Source organism: Gorilla gorilla, chromosome 5 (assembly GCF_029281585.2).
Source record: "Gorilla gorilla gorilla isolate KB3781 chromosome 5, NHGRI_mGorGor1-v2.1_pri, whole genome shotgun sequence".
Lineage (NCBI taxonomy): Eukaryota > Metazoa > Chordata > Mammalia > Primates > Hominidae > Gorilla > Gorilla gorilla.
In genome coordinates this window covers 87981302-88004708 of record NC_073229.2, presented here as the reverse complement: position 1 = coordinate 88004708, position 23407 = coordinate 87981302, and the positions used below count along the sequence as shown (strand labels likewise).

The window sequence follows — 23407 nt, the reverse complement described above, 5'->3', positions numbered from 1 at the left end:
TTTATGGTATGTCTAACATTTTAATGGGTATTTTAGATCAGGCAGAAATCAAATTTGAATTATAAATTACCTTTTTGCAATTTCAGTTCTACATATTATAAATCTATGAAATATAAATTCATGTGACAAATAACACAAATATGCATATAGAAAGATAAAATACAACTTCTACATAATTAAATGTTCTACATAATCATGTCATTTTCAAATATATTAATCACCTTGTTAATTTTATAGATTTAAATTATCAATCTTGCTAAAGGTTTAAAAAATAATTCAAACAAGTATATTTGAGCTCAATCTATGTGCAAGGCAATATGCTCAGTACCAGGATTCATCAATAATCAGCTGGAATAGGGTATCAATGGAAGGAATTAAGAACTCAATGAAGGAGACAGATCATTAGACAAGCAACATCATCAAATTGCTATCAACAAAATAGTCTAATGGTCTATGAGACATGTAGCAAGGACATTTAGTCCAATCCAGGAAACAAAATCTAAGCTAAAATGATAAAACGGAATCACCTGGGAAAATTGCCAAAGGAAAAATGTTCCAGGAGAGAGCATCTACATCTAAAGATTTTGAGGTGAATGTGACACTGGATGCCTTTAGGGAAGTAAGAGAAGTGGAGCTTTCTCATCAAAGAGGGAAAAGGAATTACAATTAAAGATAAGCATTCCATTTAGGAAGAGATTATATCAAGAAGGAGCAGCCATTCTCAGTAAAGGAGCTCATATTTTATTCGAGAGCAATGAAGAGACTCTTGAAGATTTCACATAGATGATTAACAAAATAAATAAATAAATAAATCCTTACTTAACTTTGTCCATAGGTTCTTGGAAACTGCGACTTCAAGCAAAACAACATATGACAAAATCAATTTTGTTCTCTCTTCAATGTTACAATGAAAAGACAGAGAAGGAAAAGATGTTGAGGACCAACATGTTGTGTGTCGTTTTGCTTAAAGTCACAATTTTGAAGAACCTGTCAACTACATTGAGAACTCACTATAATTTAATAGCATTAGTCTAGTTTCAAGGTGAGGAACATATTGGTGAGTGCAATTAAAAGAATTGAGACACTTGTGGAGGAGAAAACAACACTAATGTAGTGAAACAATAATGAAGACTGATTAGTACAGAGGCAATACAAATATAACACTCGTGAAGTCCATAAATATTGAAATGGTAGAATTACTACATCTCCAAGGCTGTTGGCCTAAAGAAAGAGAAGAAAATCCAGGAAGACCAGTTGGAGCAGTAAGACGGCAAGGAAGAGGGGAGAAGTCTGATTCACTTGTGCATACGCTCAGTTTAAGGTCTATCTGAGTGATTTTCTAGCACAAGTGTTCAGAAATCACAAGAGAGAAAGTGAGGTTTTAGAGAAAGATATGAATCACTAGGCAATATTGAAATACTTTTGTACCTGTAAATCACAAATTTACAGTAGTAGCAACCTGCACAGGTGTATTATTTTCCCAGCAGCTTAGTTGAAAAGGATACACTAAAGATTAAATAGCAAATGAGTTAAACACAGTCACAAATTTATTTCCACATGTAAATGCGAGGAAACAAATTACATTTGCATTGAAGCAAAATTAGGCCTATGTGACATTTTTAGACCGACTGCAGATGTGAGCCCACATTATTGTGGGGCTAATCCCATGGTTCTTAGAGCACGCTGGGTCTCTAATTATTGTGCATTTATGTTTTCAAAGAGAAAGTGGCTTGATGCATTGCATTTCCGCCTTGTGAAAATTTAAATAAATGAAAATAGCAGCAAAGGAAAAAAAAACACTAACAGAAAAACATCTATGAAGTCACTGTATATCTATACATGCTGAATACAAAATGTTTTGGATTTTATTGGGAACTAGAGTAATATAAACATTATAAATTTGAAAAAGGTGATGTAATTTTGACCCCAAAGGTATGATGTTATGTGTCTCAGTTTTTCATTTATAAAGACATTCTTCAAACCCTGTCAAAATAGCAAGCCAAATGGCATTCTCCTCAATTCTAAACACACATATTGATTAAAATCAGGAAGTAATTTTATCCCAGGTGATATTACCATTAATATCTTATAAATTCTTGAGCCAAGAAGTCCAGAAACCCAGAACTACGATGGAGCCATTGACAACATTTCACATAATTACAACCATAACATCACTTGACAGGTTACGTTACCAGAAAAATATTTCACAGGAAAATATGTGTAATTTCAGAACTGTATGAACTGTATCACTTTTATAGTAGCTTTGTAGTTAGGTTATTCTAACAAATAAGGTCCAAATTAAATTCAGTAGTTAAGAAAACATGAACAATATTTCTTCTTTCACAAACAGCTGTCATCTTAAATTACATCTTTTAAAAAAACAAGGTAATAAGTTTAAACAAATAAGTTTTATATAAGCCAAAAAATAATTTGAATAGAACATGCTCATTATAATAGTTGGCATATAATAGGCATTCAATTAAAGATAGTTGAGTAGAGATTGGAGATGATGGATGTAATTTATTTCTATTTGCACTCAATAGACAATATTATGAACTGTGGAAGCCTTTAATAAGCTTGTAGTTGATTCTATATACCTGATATTTTTTCATGTTTCACTTAAGAAGTATGACCTCCACAATAAGCAGCTTTTTATTTGTATAAATTATACATTGTACTTTCAAAACATATACAAGAGGAAAATTAGAAATAGAAGAGATAAAATTAACAGATATAAAAGTTCTCATAATTTATGTCTGTGCTCTAGAAAGTAAGCAACAAATTTTACCTACCACAGATTGGACTAAAATTATAGGAGTGAAAATGTGTGTTTCAGAAATGCTACCAGCAGTGTGAATGATGAACATTTTAGCAAGGATACTAGAAAAGGGAAAAAAATGGTAAATTTTAAAATAAAACTGAGAGTACTAGAGAAGAGACAGCTGATTTATTCATATTTTTTAAGGGAGTAGTGACTGACTTTATCGATTATGCTCCTACTATTGGGAGACACCGGTCCTTCTTTAGTACACTGTCTTGATTATGACAATGATCCTGTGAGGTACATAGTCATGGCCCCATTTTAAAAATGAGAAAACTTAAGTCACCATAGTGTCCAAAGAAATAAAAATAAAAAGAGTAAAAAATAAAAAATAAAATGAGAAAACTGAAGCACAGAAAGATTAAGGACTTGCCCAAGCTCACACAATCAATAAGCAGTGGTGCATGTATTGACCTGACTCCAAAACACATGCTCTCAGTCACATTTACCATCTCATACACAAATGCACACACCCAGTTAGGCTTCTGAGGCAAAGGAGGCAGGTACTTTAGGAGAAAGAATATTCACAACATGATTGCCAATAAGGCATAGGATTAAACAAAGTGGCTCAGGCAAAGGATGATAGACAATCCTGGAGAACAATAATATTCAAGAGACAAGTGAAAGAAGGTATCTCAAATTATCCTTGCATTTTGTTAAGAAAAACAAAGAAAAAGGTTTTCAGAATTTTTAGAGTTGGCACTTTTATAAATTATGAAGTGAGTTTTCTATATTTGATTATCATAATGGTGGTAAACTCAGTAACTGGTCAGTTGATGCTATAAGAGCAGGTAGATTTGAGTGGTATGGTGGGATTATGGGAGAGAAAAATCAAATTTAAAAAATCTTTGAAAAAATTGTCTATGGAAGAAGAGTAATTAAGTAAACAAGTTGCCAAAATAGAGTTAAAATCTCATTTACTACATGAACTTCTTCATAAAGCTGTGTTTAAATTCAGATCTCTAGCTTGAGCACCACTCTACAAGTGCCTTCACATTATAGTATCCTTTTTGAAGAAGAAATAATAGGCAGAAATGTACCTTCATTCAATTCCCTCTTATTTCTGTCTCCCAGGTTTATATAATCCTAAAGTAAATAAACAGTCAGGAATGAAGTGATTGTAGGGAATGTGCAAGGGTCAGTGATGTCAGGAGGTAGAAAGAGCCACAAGACTGTCACAGATGAGCTGAAGAATGAAGTGCATTGTGGATTACGCTTGGGGGTGGGGGAAGGTCAGAACTTTTTGTTTTGCTCATCACTCAGCTACTTACAAATGTATAATTTTATAATGCTTTTTAACATGCTTAAATATTTAGGGATTAAATTTAATATGTCAGTATTTTAAAAATATTTTCCTTTTTAATCCACACACTCTATGAGTAGGCCTCAGAAATCTTAAATAGCTCTATTAAAGAGTACTTATTAGAAACAGTTTGTCTTCTGTGAAGTGAAATTGGTTTTCTGTAAGTAATCCAGAATGGAAAATAATTGACAATAGTATCACTGTATCTGTGAGTGTCCACGTATACATGTGCGTTTGTCTGTGTGTGGGAGAAGGGAGGTGTATGCAGCCTTCATCTCAATTTGAGTCATCACAGCACATTGGTATTGTTAGTTATTTCTCTTTTGTAGATGATTAAAATGAGAATTTAAATGATTACATTGAGGTTTCATTATTCAACTCTTTTAAGATTATATTTCCTATCTCTTAACAGAGATAATATATTTTTTCTAGAATATTTTATATTTTAATAAGGAAAAACTACATTTAAGAAAAACACCTAAATTATCGTTGCCATTATACAGTTGGTCTATAATATATGGATTAAAAGTGGTAAAGGAAATGGAAAGAAACATCAATATATTGTAACTGGAGTAAAGAATGACGCTTGGTAACTCACTGATTATAGAGTATAAAAGATTTACCATTCAAGATATCATTTAAATTGCAATTATAAATTTTGCATTAACATTTCTTTAGCTTGTGGTTAAATTTTTATCAAAATATATAATTCCATATATGACATCATAAAAAAGTATAGAGATTATTGTTGACATATTAAAATATGCTGTAAGAAATTAGTTTTTTTGAAACACTTTAAGCTTGCCTTAAAAATATTATCTAGACAACTTTGCCATTATCTAGAGGGTGAAAATATTATTATTAAACAGAAATGGATGAGACCACAGCATCATACATTTACCAACATGATTATTTGCTTTTAAAAAACAGAGCTGGTTTTATAAAATAAGATTTTAAATAAATTATGCCTTATTTTGTACTTCCTTTTCCTTTCTCCACATATAGTCTTATAGATTATTTATTTTTTTAAAAAAATAAGTATAACTTCTTTTCCATTGTCTATGTTTCAGTTTTCATGAAAAAAAGGTTCTCTGTTTAAACATTGACCTTTCATTGAAATTAAGATAGCTTAAGTATATTAAAGTCAAAGGCTATATGCAACTTATAGACAAAAATGTTTTACTTCCATGTTTTGACAATTATGAATAAAGCTGCTATAAACAGCATAAGGATGTCTTACAAAACTAAACATACTCTTACCATGTGATCCAATAATCATACTCAACTCAAACAAATCATACTTTGGGTATTAACTCAAAGAAGTTGAAAAATTACATCGCAGAAAATCCTGCACATGGATCTTTATTATATTAACTTTTTAAATACATATTTTGTTAAAAAAAATTTAGTAGAGTTTTAAATTTACAAAGTTATTAGGAAGAGAGTGCCGAATGTTCTCATGTATACCATATTGTCCAGTTTCTATGATTTTTAATGTTTCATATTAGTATAACATATTTGTCACAATTAATGAGTTAATATTAGTATATTAACTAATGAATTTTACTTAATGTCAATGCTTTATTCAGACTTTTTCATTTTTTGCATTATGTTCCCTTTTATTTTCTAGGATCCTATTCAGGCTACTACATTACATATAGTAGTAATATCTTCTTAGGCACTTCCTGGTTGTCACTTGCCTTGTTTTGATGACCTTGAGATTTTTTAGGACTATTGCTTAAGTATTTGTAGAAGAACACCCTGCAGTTATGATTCATCTGATTTCTTTTCCATTGTTGTACAAAAGTAATATGTACTGGGGAGAAAGACCACAGAAGTAAAATCTTCTTTAAGAAGTGAAGCAGTAAAGTGTCATTTTCATCACATCATATGGTATATAAATAGTCACCATTAATGTTAACCTTGATCACCTGTCTTGAGGTAGTATTTGTCAAGTTTCACCACCACTCTTTTAACCCTGCCTCCATTGCCATACTAATTCTTTGGAATGTAATAAACTATACTTAGTTTTGGAAGAAACTATTAAACTGTTTTCCAAAGTGGTGGTACCATGATTTTTAAAAAATGTTTACCAGCAATTAATCAGGAGTTATTATTACTTTGCATCTTTGCCAGCAGTAGCAGTGTGAGTTCTTTGGATTTTAGCCATTTAAATAGGTATTTACTGGTATCTCATTGTTGCTTGCTTAAATTTCTAATGACAAATGATGTTGAACACCTTTTTATATGTTTATTTACCATCTGTATATTTTGGGGGTTGAATTGTCTATTCAGATCTTACGCACGTTTAATTTGTTCTTTGTTTTATTATTATTGAGTTTTAAGAATCCTTTTACATTTGGATAAAAATCCTTTATCAGATATGTGTTTTGCCAATATTTCTCCAAGTGGTTATTTTTGTTCTCTTAACAGTGTCACTTCAGAGCAGATTTTACTTTTAATAAAGTCCAAATTTCCATTTTCTGTCATGAATTATGCTTTCGGTGTTGTATCAAAAAATGTATTGCCAAGCCCAGGGTCATCTACATTTTATCCTACGTTTTCTCCTAGAAATTTTGTAGTTAAGTGTTTTACATTTAGGTATGTAATTCATTTTGATCTAATTTTTGTGAAGAGTGTAAGTTGTAAATTCAATGCCTATGTTCATTTTATTTGTATATGAATATCAAATTCTTCCAAAACCAATTAATAAGAAGACTATACTTTTGGCTTTGAATTATATTTGATTATTTATCACAAATTAGTTGACTACGTTTGTGTGGGTCTATGTTTGGACTATCTATTCTGTTCCATTGATCTACATGCTTGTTCTTTTGTCAATACCAGGCTACCTTGATTATTGTTGCTTAATAGTTAAGTGTTGAAATAAGGCAGAGTGTATTCTCCAACCTTATTTTCTTCAGTATTTTGGTGGTTATTCTAGTCTTTTGCCTCACCATAAAAACTCTATAACCAGGGTGCCAATACTGGCAAAATAGCTTGATGTAATTTTGATTGGGATTGTACTGAATCTATGGATCAAACAGGTAAGAAGAGCCTTAATTATATTGAGGCTCCCAGTCAATGAACATGAAATCTCTTTCTATTTATTTATGATATTTATTCAGATTTTTATCAGAGTTTAGTTTTCCACATATAGGTCAGTACATAGTTTTGTAGGTATATACCCAATTATTTATTTATTTTGGATACTATTACAAATGGTATTATTTTTCCTTTAAATATTAGTTGTTCATTGCTGTTACAGGGGAAAGCAGTTGACTTTGTATACAGTATTAAATTTTATCCTGGACCCATGCTATACTGACTTATTTAAGGCATTTTTTAATATTTGGGAATACAGACCATTTTATGTCTTTATTATTAGTCTGCATATATTTTCGTGCTTTTATTTTCTAAATGCACTAGCTAGAATTTCCTAGTGTTGAATAGCAGTGATGAGAGGACATTCTTGCCTTGTTCCAGACCTTTGGAGGAAAGTACCCATTTTTCTACACGAATTAGCATAACTGTAGGATTTTACAGATGTTCTTTACTAAATTGCTGTTTTTCTCCTCTATTTTTGGCTTTCTGAGAGTTTTCATCCAGATTAGTTGTTAAATTTTGTAAAATATTTTTTCTGTGTCAGTTTATATAATTATAAAATATTTTTCCTTTAGAGTATCAATATGGTAGATTACAATGATTAATTTTAAAATGGAGACCTAACTTTGCACTGTGGAATAAATTACTGTTTATTTATTTCTATAATAAAAAATTTATTATTCTTTTTACTTATTGTTGGATTCAAGTTTAAATATTTGTTGAGAATGTTGTGTCTATGTTCATGAGAGTTATTAGTCTATAGTTTTCCTTTATTTTAATACATTTGTCTACTTTTGGAATTAGGGTAATGCTAGCCTCAGGAAATGACTTAGTAAGTGTTCCATCTGCTTCTATTTTACTGGAAGAGGTTATGAAGAATTGGCATCATTTCTTTCTTTCACAGTTGATAGAATTTACCAGTGAATTAATCTGAGGTGATTTCTTTTATGAAAGAGTATTAGTTATTGATTCAATTTCTTTAATATATGTAGGCCTATTCAGATGATCTTTTCTTGCATGAGTATTGATAGTTTGTGTCATTCAAGAAATTTGTCTATTTTATCAACATTTTCAAATATCGAGACAGAAAATTGTTTTTAGTATCCTTTTATATATCCTCTTAATGCCCATAGGAACAATAATGGCAATCCCTGTTTGATTTATTATATTAATAACTTGTGTCCTCTCTCTCTTTTCTCCCTTGATTAGCCTGACTAGAGTCTTTACCAATTTTATTAATATTTTCAAATAATAACTTTTGTATTAGTTTATTTTCTTTATTGTTTTTCTATTTTTAATCTTACTGAGGTCTGTTCTAATTTTAATTATTTCTCTTCTTTTGCTTAGTTTGGCTGTTATTTCTCTAGCTTCTTAAAGTAGAAGCTTAAGTTATTGATTATAGATTTTACTTTCTAATATATGCATTTAATGTTATACGTTTGTCTCTGTGCACTGCTTTTTCTGGATCTCACATGGTTTGACCAGTTATAGTTTCATTTTCATTTAGTTCAAAATATTTTTTAAGTTTCTCTTCAGACTTCTTTGACCAATGTGTTATTCAAAGTACACTGTTAAATTTCAAATAATTTGACATTTCTTCAACTATCTTTCTTTTACTGAATCCTACTTTTATTCCACTGTGGCATGGGGATATATGTTTTATGATTTCATTTTGTCTTCATGTGCTCAGGTGTGTTTTATGGTCTAGAATGTGTGCTATCTTGCTAAATGTTCTACACAGTCTCAAAAGAATTCCTCCTGCTGTTGGATAGAGTACTCTATAATTGACAATTATATCAAGCTGTTTTATAGTGCTGATTGGTCAAGCATATCTGTATGAGGTTTCTGCCTGCTTGGCTTATCAGTTACAAATAGGGGTATTTAATGTATCCAACTGTAATGGCGGGTTTTCTCTTATTCCTGTCTGTTTTATCACTTGTCTAATATATTTTGGCATAATGTTGCTAGGTGCATGCACATATAGGATTGTTATGTCTGTTTGCAGAATTGATTCCCTGAAGACTGCTTTATCTGAAATTACTTGAGCTACTGAAGATTTCTTTTGATTAGTGGGAGCATAATATATCTTTTCTCGTCTCTTTTAACCTACCTGAGTCTTTATATTTAAAGTGTTTCTTGTAAATAGATTATAGGTGGGTCTTGTTTATTTGTTTTTCTCCACTCTGATAAGCAATTTTTTTGTAACTGTATTTCATTGATTTCCATATTCCTCTTTTTCCATGTGCTCTGGTTTTAGTTGGGTACTTTACATGATTATTTTTATCTTCTCTCTTAGAGCACCAATTACACTTCTTTTAATGATTGTATTGATTGTCCTGAGGTTTACAATATCCTTCCTTCCTTTCTTTCTTTTTATTTTTTTATTTTTTTATTTTTTGGCAGAGTCTTGCTGTTGCCAAGGCTAAAGTGCAATAGTTTGGTCATAGCTCACTGTAACCTTGATCTCCTCGACTCAAGCAATCCTCTGCCTCAGCCTCCCGAGTAGCTGGGTCTACCAGCACATGTCACCAGACCAGACTATGAATTTTTTTTTTTTTTGAGACAAAATCTTGCTATGTTGCCAAGGTCTTGAACTCCTGCCTTCAGATGATTCTCTTACCTCAGCTTCACAAAGTGCTGGGATTACAGGCAAGAGCCATCACACCCAGTCACAATATCCTTTTTTAACTAATTTAATTTGATTTTTAAATAACAGTATTCTGCTTCATGTGTAGCACCTGTACCTTATAACAGAGTATTCCTAATTTCTCCCTCCTGATCTTTCTGACATGACTGTCATTTCACCTATCCATAGGCTACAATCACCCAATATATGGTTATCAGGTTATCATTATTACTTTGAATTTATTTCTATAACTATTAATAAGGAAAAGAAGGCATGTTATTTTATCTTTAGTTATTCCTTCTCTGTCTTCCTTTCCTCATGTAGATCTGAGTTTCTGACCTATATTATTTCACTTTCCCTTTTTCAATATCGTTTGCATGATATGTCTGCCTTCATTAAAATCTCTCAGATTTTGTTAGTCTGAGAAAGTTTTTACTTCCTCACTTTTAAAGTATCATTTTACTAGGTATAGAATTCTAGGTTAGTGGGCTTTTTCTCTTGAAAGGTATATCATTGCACTCTTCTCATTTGTATAGTTTCTGATAAGAGGTGGGCTGTAATTCTGATCCTTGTTCCTGTATAGAAAAAGTGTTTTTTTAATCCCTCTGGCTTTATTTAAGATTTTTCCTTTGTCTTTCATTTTCTGCAGTTTGCATATGACATGTCTAGAGAAATTTTTTTGTTTGTTTTGTTTTTATCTTTATAATTTATTTAGCTTAGTGTTCTCTCAACTTCCAGGACATGAGAATCATTTGTCACTCATTTTGGAAAGTTTTCAGCCATTATTTTTTCAAATATTTTTTCAGCTCTGTTCTCTTTCTTCTCCTTCTAATATTACAATAACACATAATACACTTTTTGAAATTGTCCCACAGTACTTAGATACTCTGCTGTGATTTTATTTTATTTTATTTTTCCTCTTTGAGTTTTAGTTTGGGAAATTTCTGTTGATATATTTTCAAGCCCACTGATCTTTCCTTAGCTTTCTACCTATGTCCATTCTCTAATGAACCTATCAATGGTGTTTATTTCTATTATGGTATTTTTTATTTCTAGAATTTTCTTTCAGTTCTTTCTTAGAGTCTCCATCTCCCTGTTTACTCATTTGTTCTTGCATTCTGTCTTCCTTTTTTATTAGATCTCTTAACATATTATTCATAGTTATTTTAAATTATCTATGTGGTATTTACAACATCCTCGTGATGTATGAATTTGGTTCTGATGATTACTTTGTCTCTTCAGATTATTCTTTCTTTCCTTTAGGTATGCCTTACAAATTTTTGTTGAAATTTAAGCATACTGTATCGGGTAATAGGAACTGAGATGAATAGGCCTCTAATGTGGAGATCTCTGTCAATGTGGTTGGGCTTTGGCTTTATTTAGAGTTTGCTGTACCTAAAGGTGCCTAAGACTTGATTTCAAATTCCTTTAGTGTCTGGTTTTGTTGTCCCTTTTGCTTTGGACTTTCCTAAGTACTCATCTACAGAGAATGTCTATGATTTGCAGCTTTCAACTATTGTCTTTTATGGTACTGAGGCTCTGTTGGTTTGATGGTAATGTATAAGAGAGGGAAATGATATAATCTATGATCTATGGTCTATGATCCTCCAGTTAAATCTCAGTCTTTTCTTGGGTCTGTGTCTCTAGCCTGTAGCCTTAAGAAATGTTTCTTCTGCCGGGAGTGGTGGCTCACACCTGTAATCCCAGCACTTTGGGAGGCCTAGACGGGCAGATCACGAGGTCAAGAGATCGAGACCATCCTGGCTAACATGGTGAAACCCCATCTCTACTAAAAAATACAAAAAATTAGCTGGGCGTGGTGGTGTGCGCCTGTAGTCCCAGCTAGTCAGGAGGCTGAGGCAGGAGAATGATGTGAACCCGGGAGGCAGAGCCGAGATCACGCCACTGCACTCCAGCCTGGATGACAGAGCAAGACTCCGTCTCAAAAAAAAAAAAAAAAAAAGAAATGTTTCTTCTTATATGAATTTCCCATTTTCATTGAGATAGAAAGTATACAGGGGGCTAGAGTATGACAAATGCCCTTGCTAACAGTCCTGGCATGACTCTGGCCAAACTCTTCCCCACTGGAGAGCAGGCCTTTGTTAGAAAGAAGATCTGGGTTCATTTAAAAAGGATAACTCTTCCCCTCCCCACTCCCTGGATCCCACAGAATCATTCTCAGATCTTTACAGTGAGAACGTGGAGAAAAATCCTGGAGGAAAAGCCTCTGAAAGTGTGGGGACCTACCTAAGACTGCAGTGTAGCCCCAGGGAGATTCTCCCTCACATGAATCACATGAATACACACAGTGTATTTTGTTAGATGACTCAGGACCCAGAGGTATCCAATGAGTAAATTGGAGATGAAAATAAACATAACATAAGAGGAGTAACATACTGTAAACAGAAAGAACATACATCTTCCTTTCATTGATTGGATGACAGAAGAATGCCAGAAAGGAAGCAGAGCCTCTGCAGGAGCTACAGACTGACAGCTCATAACAGATTCTCCTTAGAGAATTTAAGATGGTTGATGTGGAATCTAGAAAATTTAAGATGGTTGGTGTAGAATTCTAGCTTTTCTCTAAGATTTTTTTCATCATAAATGGTTTATATTACACATTCCCATCAGCAGTTTTTGAGGGTTCCAGTTACTCTGTATCATCTCCAATACTTGGTATGGGTGGTCTTTTTAACTTTTGCTAAACTAAAATATTTTATTGTGGTTTAATTATCAATTATGTCAAACGTCTTTTTAATCCTTGTTTGCCACCTTCATGTCTTCTTTGGTAAAATAACTGTTCAAACATATTGCCTACTGTTATTTGGGATTTTTGTTTTTGTATTACTGAGTGTTTAGAGTGCTTTAAACATTCTAGATGAAAACTCTATGCTAGACTTATGACTTGCAAATATTTCCTAACAATCTGTGGATTAAATTTTCATTTTCTGATGAAGTAGTTCTTAAGATTTTCATTTGATAATGTCCAATTAATAATTTTTCTCAGTACTTTCAAACTTAAATGTAAACCTCCTGTCAATATGGTGAAATACAGCAAGCAATTCCTTTCTGTTTACTTGTTTGTTTCCCCACTGTAGACTCCCACCTTGGAATGCTGCAATGTGAAGTGACTTCTTCTAGATGTTAACTCAGCTGTACTTCTGAAACCTCCTATCAGCATCATTCTGCCTATTACTATTGCCTCACTTCTCTGTTGGATCCTTGTTTCCTGGACCACACACATTATTGTTATAATCTCTCTTTTTGCTGGAGAAAATTTTCTTTTTTTTTTTTCTTTTTTTTATTATTATTATACTTTAAGTTTTAGGGTACATGTGCACAATGTGCAGGTTAGTTACATATGTATACATGTGCCATGCTGGTGCGCTGCACCCACTAACTCGTCATCTAGCATTAGGTATATCTCCTAATGCTTTCCCTCCCCCCTCCCCCCATCCCACAACAGTCCCCAGAGTGTGACGTTCCCCTTCCTGTGTCCATGTGTTCTCATTGTTCAATTCCCACCTATGAGTGAGAATATGCGGTGTTTGGTTTTTTGTTCTTGCGATAGTTTACTGAGAATGATGATTTCCAATTTCATCCATGTCCCTACAAAGGACATGAACTCATCATTTTTTATGGCTGCATAGTATTCCATGGTGTATATGTGCCACATTTTCTTAATCCAGTCTATCATTGTTGGACATTTGGGAAAATTTTCCAATAGGTCTCTCAGCAAGGTGAAATCGGATATATATTTTTAAAACTTCAAATATCTCAAAAATATCATCTGATTCACACTTTTGATTAATATTTTTTGACTGAAGTAGAGTGCTGGGTTGAAGATCACTTTCCTCTAGGAAAGGTATTTCTTCATCTCTTCCAGTTTTTTTGATGTAAAAGTCCATTATTATTCTTACTTCAAATCCTTTGATTATGACCTTATTTTTGGTATGTTTTTCTCCCACAAATCCTTATCTCTATTGTTAAAAAATTTTCAGTGATTAAGACTTGAAGTATGTCAGTTTTCATTCATTTAGATGTATCAAAATAAGGCATGTACGTGTGTTGTTGTTAATTTAGAAATTTGTTATTTAATTCTAAAATAGTATTACTCATGGCAATTATTTCATTCAATGGTTTCTTATTCCATTGGTAAATATGGTGCAATGTTTGATGATGCACATAATATTCTCTGTCTGCCTCTTGCTCTTTCTGAGGCTGAACTTCAAAAGCATTCTTTGACTGTACTTAAAACACTTTAAGGCGAGGGTTAATTTGTGAAGAATTTGTGAATAGGAGTTACTTTCTCACCAATTCCTTAAGGATATATTTGTTTTTAAATTTTACCTACAGAGATTACAATTCCATTCTCACAGTCATGCAATAAAATTGACAAACAGTAACCAGACTGTTTTATTTTCTTGCAAAAAGAATACATTATACATGACATTACTTAAAAGAGCTGTAGGAAAATAGCACACCTGCTGCTTTTCCCACTAATGGTATATGCTTTTCATCTACTAGGGAGAAATTATTCTTTAAAGAGTATGTAAATAATTCTATTTTAAACCAGAGAAAATTATTAATTAACACTATTAACTTCTTAATACAAATGCATTCTGTGTGTGTGTGTGTGTGTGTGTGTGTGAGAGAGAGAGAGAGAGAGAGAAAAGAGAGATCTAGAGAGATGGAATTGTAGCATGTATTCAGAATATTTTTACAAGACGAAAGTCTATCAGAACTCCTAAAGTATAGAAATCAGATTTAAATACTCACCTATCTAGGACCTAAGGTTAACAACCTAACCTTCTCTTTGCTTGCTTCATCTCCCATCTACATGCTTCTACATATGCTTTATCACACAGTCTTATAGGCAAACTGCTTATAATATGATGTGTATTGTGGAATCCACCTGCCCTAACCTAGATTAGGTAAATTTTTTTAATTGTTATTCCAGTCTTAACCAGGTAGGTACTATTTTTTTCCAATTTATGGATTAGCAAAATTGATGTCAAAAAGATCCAATAACTCAGGACAGGCGAGGTGACTCATGCCTATAATCTCAGCATTTTGGTAGGCTAAGACAGGGGGCACACTTGACGTCAGAAGTTCAAGACCAGCCTGGTCAACATGGCAAAAAGTCATCTCTACTAAAAATACACAAACTAGCCAGGTGTGATGGCACACACTCCTATAATCTCAGCTACTTGAGAGGCTGAGGCAAGAGAATCACTTGAACCTGGGAGGCGGAGGTTGCAGTGAGCTGAGATTATGCCACTGCACTCCAGCCTGGGTGATGCAGCAAGACTCTGTCTCAGAAAAAAAAAAAAAAAAAAAAATCACATGACTCATCTAAAATCATATAACTTGTATATGGTAAATTGAAACTGAAGATTCAAAACCTAGTGGCTAAATCTTAATACGTTGATCACCTTCAGGTTACCATTTCTGTGAAATTTTTCCCTAACTTTCCGGCACACTTAGACATTACTACCGGCAGTTACTCATACGCCTTACAGATCCTCTTAGTATAAAAATTACATTGTAGGCTGGGCACGGTGGCTCATGCCTGTAATCCCATCACTTTGGGAGGCCAAGGCAGGCGGTTCACGAGATCAGGAGATTGAGACCATCCTGATTAACACGGTGAAACCCCATCTCTACTAAGAATACAAAAAATTAGCCAGGCGTGGCGAGCGCCTGTCGTCCCAGCTACTCAGGAGGCTGAGGCAGGAGAATGGCATGAACCCGGGAGGCGGAGCTTGAAGTGAGCCAAGATCGCGCCACTGCACTCCATCCAGCCTGAGCGACAGAGCGAGACTCCATCTCAAAAAAAAAAAAAAAAAAAAAAAAATTACATTGTAAAGTAATTTTAATTATAAAAATGCTTCTTCACAAATATAAAAGAACAGAAATTATAAAAAAAACTGTCTCTCAGACCACAGTGCAATCAAACTAGAACTCATGATTAAGAAACTCATTCAAAACCGCTCAACTACATGGAAACTGAACAACCTGCTCCTGAATGACTACTGGGCACATAACGAAATGAAGGCAGAAATAAAGATGTCCTTTGAAACCAACAAGAACAAAGACACAACATACCAGAATCTCTGGGACATATTCAAAGCAGTGTGTAGAGGGAAATTTATAGCACCAAATGCCCACAAGAGAAAGCAGGAAAGATCCAAAATTGACGCCCTAACATCATAATTAAAAGAACTAGAAAAGCAAGAGTAAACACATTCAAAAGCTAGCAGAAGGCAAGAAATAACTAAAATCAGAGCAGAACTGAAGGAAACAGAGACACAAAAAACCCTTCAAAAAATTAATGAATCCAGGAGCTGGTTTTTTGAAAGGATCAACAAAATTGATAGACCGCTAGCAAGACTAATAAAGAAGAAAAGAGAGAAGAATCAAATAGATGCAATAAAAAAGGATAAAGGGGATATCACCACCGATCCCACAGAAATACAAACTACCATCAGAGAACACTACAAACACCTCTATGCAAATAAACTAGAAAATCTAGAAGAAATGGATAAATTCCTCCACACATACACCCTCCCAAGACTAAACCAGGAAAAAGCTGAATCTCTGAATACACCAATAACAGGCTCTGAAATTGTGGCAATAATCAATAGCTTACCAACCAAAAAGAGTCCAGGACCAGATGGATTCACAGCCGAATTCTACCAGAGGTACAAGGAGGAACTGGTACCATTCCTTCTGAAACTATTCCAATCAATAGAAAAAGAGGGAATCCTCCCTAACTCATTTTATGAGGCCAGCATCATCCTGATACCAAAGCCGGGCAGAGACACAACAAAAAAAGAGAATTTTAGACCAATATCCTTGATGAACATTGATGCAAAAATCCTCAATAAAATACTGGCAAACCAAATCCAGCAGCACATCAAAAAGCTTATCCATCATGATCAAGTGGGCTTCATCCCTGGGATGCAAGGCTGGTTCAATATACTCAAATCAATAAATGTAATCCAGCATATAAAGAGAACCAAAGACAAAGACCACATGATTATCTCAATAGATGCAGAAAAGGCCTTTGACAAAATTCAACAACCCTTCATGTTAAAAACTCTCAATAAATTAGGTATTGATGGGACGTATCTCAAAATAATAAGAGCTATCTATGACAAACCCATAGCCAATATCATACTGAATGGGCAAAAGCTGGAAGCATTCCCTTTGAAAACTGGCACAAGACAGGGATGCCCTCTCTCACCACTCCTATTCAACATAGTGTTGGAAGTTCTGGCTAGGGCAATTAGGCAGGAGAAGGAAATCAAGGGTATTCAATTCGGAAAAGAGGAAGTCAAATTGTCCCCGTTTGCAGATGACATGACTGTATATCTAGAAAACCCCATTGTCTCAGCCCAAAATCTCCTCAAGTTGATAAGCAACTTCAGCAAAGTCTCAGGATACAAAATCAATGTACAAAAATCACAAGCATTCTTATACACCAATAACAGACAAACAGAGAGCCAAATCATGAGTGAACTGCCATTCACAATTGCTTCAAAGAGAATAAAATACCTAGGAATCCAACTTACAAGAGATGTGAAGGACCTCTTCAAGGAGAACTACAAACCACTGCTCAATGAAATAAAAGAGGATACAAAGAAATGGAAGAACATTCCATGTTTATGGGTAGGAAGAATCAATATCGTGAAAATGGCCACATTGCCCAAGGTAATTTATAGATTCAATGCCATCCCCATCAAACTACCAATGACTTTCTTCACAGAATTGGAAAAAACTACTTTAAAGTTCACATGGAACCAAAAAAGAGCTTGCATTGCCAAGTCAATCCTAAGCCAAAAGAACAAAGCCGGAGGCATCACGCTACCTGACTTCAAACTATACTACAAGGCTACAGTAACCAAAACAGCATGGTACTGGTACCAAAACAGAGATATAGATTAATGGAACAGAACAGAGCCCTCAGAAATAACGCCACATATCTACAACTATCTGATCTTTGACAAACCTGAGAAAAACAAGCAGTGGGGAAAGGATTCCATATTTAATAAATGGTGCTGGGAAAACTGGCTAGCCATATGTGGAAAGCTGAAACTGGATCCCTTCCTTACACCTTATACAAAAATTAATTCAAGATGGATTAAAGACTTAAACGATAGACCTAAAACCATAAAAACCCTAGAAGAAAACCTAGGCATTACCATTCAGGACATAGGCATGGGCAAGGACTTCATGTCTAAAACACCAAAACCAACGGCAACAAAAGCCAAAATTGACAAACGGGATCTAATTAAGCCAAAGAGCTTCTGCACAGCAAAAGAAACTACCATCAGAATGAACAGGCAACCTACAAAATGGGAGAAAATTTTCACAACCTACTCATCTGACAAAGGGCTAATACCCAGAATCTACAATGAACTCAAACAAATTTACAAGAAAAAAACAAACAACCCCATCAACAAGTAGGCAAAGGACATGAACAGACACTTCTCAAAAGAAGACATTTTTGCAGCCACCAGACATATGAAAAAAATGCTTATCATCACTGGTCATCAGAGAAATGCAAATCAAAACCACAATGAGATACTATCTCATACCAGTTAGAATGGCAATCATTAAAAACTCAGGAAACAACAGGTGCTGGAGAGGATGTGGAAAAATAGGAACACTTTTATACTGTTGGTGGGACTGTAAACTAGTTCAACCATTGTGGAAGTCGGTGTGGTGATACCTCAGGGATCTAGAACTAGAAATACCATTTGACCCGGCCATCCCATTACTGGGTATATACCCAAAGGACTATAAATCATGCTGCTATAAAGACACATGCACATGTATGTTTATTGCGGCACTATTCACAATAGCAAAGACTTGGAACCAATCCAAATGTCCAACAATGATAGACTGGATTAGGAAAATGTAGCACATATACACCATGGAATACTATGCAGCCATAAAAAATGATGAGTTCATGTCCTTTGTAGTGACATGGATGAAACTGGAAATCATCATTCTCAGTAAACTATCACAAGGACAAAAAACCAAACACCGCATGTTCTCACTCATAGGTGGGAACTGAACAATGAGAACACGCGGACACAGGAAGGGGAACATCACACTCTGTTGTGGGGTGGGGGGAGGCGGGAGGGAAAGCATTAGGAGATATACCTAATGCTAAATGACGAGTTAATGGGTGCAGCACACCAGCATGGCACATGTATACTTATGTAACTAACCTGTACATTGTGCACATGTACCCTAAAACTCAAAGTATAATAATAATAAAATAAAATAAAATGCTTCTTCAATATACTAAAGCTCTTTAGGGAAATATTATATATGTAATCCACATCCCCTAGGCACATATTAAGACTGAAAAATATTTATAGAATAGCTAAATAAAGGAAGAAAATGAATGAAAAAGAAAAGAAGGAAGGAAAGAAATAAGAAATGTATAAAGCATAAGGATGCTGAAACCATTAAAAGAGAACATATATATTAAAATAATTCTGGCACATAGCAGGTTTTCAGTTAATTTTTGTATAATGTGAGAAATTAGTTCCCTGCCCATGTATATGAATAAATCTTTTATTTATATACTTGCATGTTCTATATGTGAAAGCCAATATTTCTCATGGAAATCTGTCTACTTCTAAGCATTTAGGCCTGTGGCTAGACAAAGACCACTGCTAATCCTCACAGCTATTTAGGTACTTTTAATGATGATAGGTTTAAAGTCCCTACAAATGTGAGTTTAATAATGAAAGGAGAAATTATGACATGTAAACAACTTTCAGAAGTCTTGTTTAGGATTAGGACTGACAAGATATGGTAGAAGCATGAATGGTAGTTTATGTTTCAGGAGAACATATAGGGAAATAGACAGATATTTCAGTATAGAGTGAGATAATTTCTTAAAGATGTCAGGGCAAGAGTTACAATTTTATTAAGGGCTTAATCTGCATCAGGCCCAATGATAAGTGTTTTGTATGTTTTATTCTTTTAATCTACAGTCTTCGAAATTAGTACAAATATTTACATCCATTTTACATGAGGATGTACAAAGGCACAAGGATGCCTTGTATTACTAACTCCTCTTTTCTCCAAAACTCTCTAAAAATTATCCTCAAAAAATTTTTCTCAAAGAGAATACAATGCAAAAGGAAGAAGAGTTTATGAGAAAACAAATTAGATTCTACTCTAGATTCTGACACTTCCTAGTCAGAGAATACAATCTCTTACTGGGAACAAAAGAGTTTCAAGTTAACACACACTTTTCAACTATAACACTGTATGATGTTGTTATTTTTCCTTGAAAATGATAATAAAAAATACTATGTGGATAATAGCTCTATTATTTATAGTGCTCTCAATGTCTATTACATGAACTTATTTATCCATTTGGAAATAATTCTTAGCCTCAGTTTCCTTAGCTATAACATGATATCAATGAAAAATACTTGCTCTTGGAACATGGAAATTGGATTTAAACCAAAGCAACTAATGCGTGTGGAAGGGCTGTAAATCTAAGGATATTATATTATTTTATTTTCCATTATAAACGTAGGATATATTTTATACTTCATATCTTAATAGCTTATTTTCTGTCCCATTTTTTAAATAAAAATAATTGTCTGTAACAAAAGTATTTTGGAATCTGTTGTTTTCAAAACAAAAAAAAAAAAAAAATGAAAACAAAAGCCCAAACCTTAAACCAGTTTCTTTGAATAACTAAAATCAATCTTCTTACTCTACCTGAATTCATCACTCAAAAATCTTTAACAATGAATTAATCTGCCTTTACATCCAAGCTAATAAAATTACAGTTGAAGCAATACTCACGTATTATGTAAAGTGAGGTTACGGGTAAACAAACTATTTTAAAATGATGCTGTAATTACATCCTCATGAGGTCTATGGTTAGGCAAGTCATTTTGGGCTTTTTATCAACTTATCTGTGCTAAATAAAACTAACATTTTAAAGTAAAATAACTTAAATAAAATTTACATTTGGAAATTAACATTTAAGAATAGTAGTATGAAATTACAGTTTAATTATTTCAACCAAGTAAAGGTAAGTACAGGCATACATGACACCAATGACAGATTATTACCATTGTTGTGAATTACAGATGTTAATCATTAAACGGAATAAAAAAATTCAAGAATATACAAGTTTGCACGTGTAAGTTTGAGGCAGGATAGTAAAAATTCAACTCCAAACACGTTCTATGTGTAAGAGTTTCCAGTGATTTGGAAGTGGTTCCTGCACTCAACAATCTCGATGTTTAGATAGAAAAAATAAACAAAAAGCCAGGGATAATAAAAATAATTAACAACATGATTCTTAATAGACACTCTTTCTTTAACAGGCTTAACATATATACATTATCTAAATCTCACAACAGCTTTAAGAGGTAACATTATTACCTCTATTTGATAAATGAAGAAACTGAGTCTCAGAAAAGTAATATTCCCAACGTCTTACAGCTGGTATTTGGCAGAATCCAAACTTATATCCAAGCATTCTGTTATCAGTGCCTGAGTCCTTAATTACTGTCCTAGAGTAGACTAAATTGAAAGAAAAATTTTACTTCTATAAAATTAACAAACATATTATGAAAAATCTGGCGCATTACCCATATCTTATAAAAATTACGGTTTTCACCTCCAACTTTCCACCTTCATCTCTTCTCCAAAAAGGGCAGGGAATACATCTCAGTTTTTGTATGTGTATTTCACTAGTACAAAAAGTTGGCAAACACAAGGTAAATATTCAATAATATATTAAAGCGTCACAGGTTTCCATGAACATTAAAGAAGGAAATAGACATTCTGAAATATGTATGTTCTATATTTAGTGAACACATTATCTAATAAAGAAGGTAAGATTTATTTTATTTATTTTCTTTAGGTCATGCAAAATTGTGGTATCATCTTAAAATTAGAATATAAACCCCATGAGGGCAAAAGCTATTGTCTTTTCTTGTTCATTGCTATAAATATAGCAATATGTGTTGTATTAGTCGGTTCTCACACTGCTAATAAAGACATACCCAAGACTGGGTAATTTATAAAGGAAAGAGGTTTAATGGACTCACAGTTCTGCAGGGCTGGGGAGGCCTCACAATCATGGCAGAAGGCAAAGGTGTAGCAAAATCAGGTCTTACACTCCCCTTTATACAACATCAGATCTGTGAGACTTACTATCATGAGAACAGCATGAGAAAGACCCACCCCCATAATTCAATTACCTCCCACCAGGTCTCTCCCATGACACGTGGAAATTATGGGAGCTACAATTCAAGATGAGATTTAGGTGGGGACACAGCCAAACCATATAAATGTGTAATGCCCATGTCAGAAAAAAAAATTGTGAAATTCTTTGAAATGAAGAAAAATGATTCTTGTGTGTTCTATCAAGCACATCCTTCTGGGATATCCCTCTCTTTCATTGTGTTTGAGTTGTTTTACAATTCGGTAAATTGTAGCATACTATTAATAATGCTAATGATGCTTGGTTGTTGACATGCAATTTGTGTCCAATGGAGATACAAATGATTATTGGATTGTGGATGTTTATCAATTTTGCATCTATTTGTACATTCATTTCAATATACATTGTTGCCTTTGTGTGTGTTTGTGTGTGTGTGTGTGTGTGGCGGTGGTGGTGGCAAATTAAAGTTTAAATGAGTTTGAACATTGTGCTAGTTTCCTCTTCAATTCATGAGTTAAATTAAACTTTTATCGTGTATTGATATTTAAGAGTTATGATTCTACCTTAAACATTATTTTTAACATCTAAATTAGTAAAGGCATACCAAATACTAGATAACTAATAAATATATGTATATTAATCTATAAAGGTTAATATAAATTAATAATAGAATACTAAATTAATAATTGAATTAATGAGTGAATAAGATATTTTTCATGAAATAACACAGTTAATTGTTACGGTCTCTATTAGTCTGCATTCACTGTTATAATATGCTTGGCCAGGTGACTGAGAACACTTGCAAAAACTGTAATAATGATATATATATATATATATATATATATTTTTTTTTTTTTTTTTTTGAGACAAGGTCCTGCTCTGTCACCCAGGCTGGAGTGTAGTGGAGTGCTCACAGCTCACTGCAGCCTCAACCTCCCATGGCTTAGGTGATCCTCCCACCTCAACCTCCTGAGTAGCTAGGATTACAGGCACATGCCATCACACTTGGCTAATTTTTGTACTTTTTTTTGTAGAGATGAGGTTTCACCATGTTGCCTAGGAATCAACACCTTTCAAAACCATGTATGGATTTTCACTCTTTATAGATTAATTTTACTCTTTATAGATTCACCCTTTAAGTTTACTATGCATATTAGACTAACTTTTCAAATATGTACAACATATTTCACGTATTTCAGTAGTACTTGATACACATCATCCCCTCTGGCTATCCAGAATAAAATAATTGTGTTATATAGAAAATGTGTACTTGCAAAATAATTCCATTATAATTTGAAAACTCAGCATACGGGGCCAATACTTCTGAAT

General features: G+C 33.5%; 1 protein-coding gene and 1 long non-coding RNA gene across 2 annotated transcripts in view; one reads left to right on the top strand and one right to left on the bottom strand.

Annotated features, from left to right (window-relative positions):
• Positions 1-23407, bottom strand: part of LOC115933063 (protein eyes shut homolog) — a 300672-nt gene that overhangs the window by 157199 nt on the left and 120066 nt on the right. The window lies entirely within an intron of this gene.
• Positions 1-23407, top strand: part of LOC129534079 (uncharacterized) — a 117355-nt gene that overhangs the window by 16010 nt on the left and 77938 nt on the right. The window lies entirely within an intron of this gene.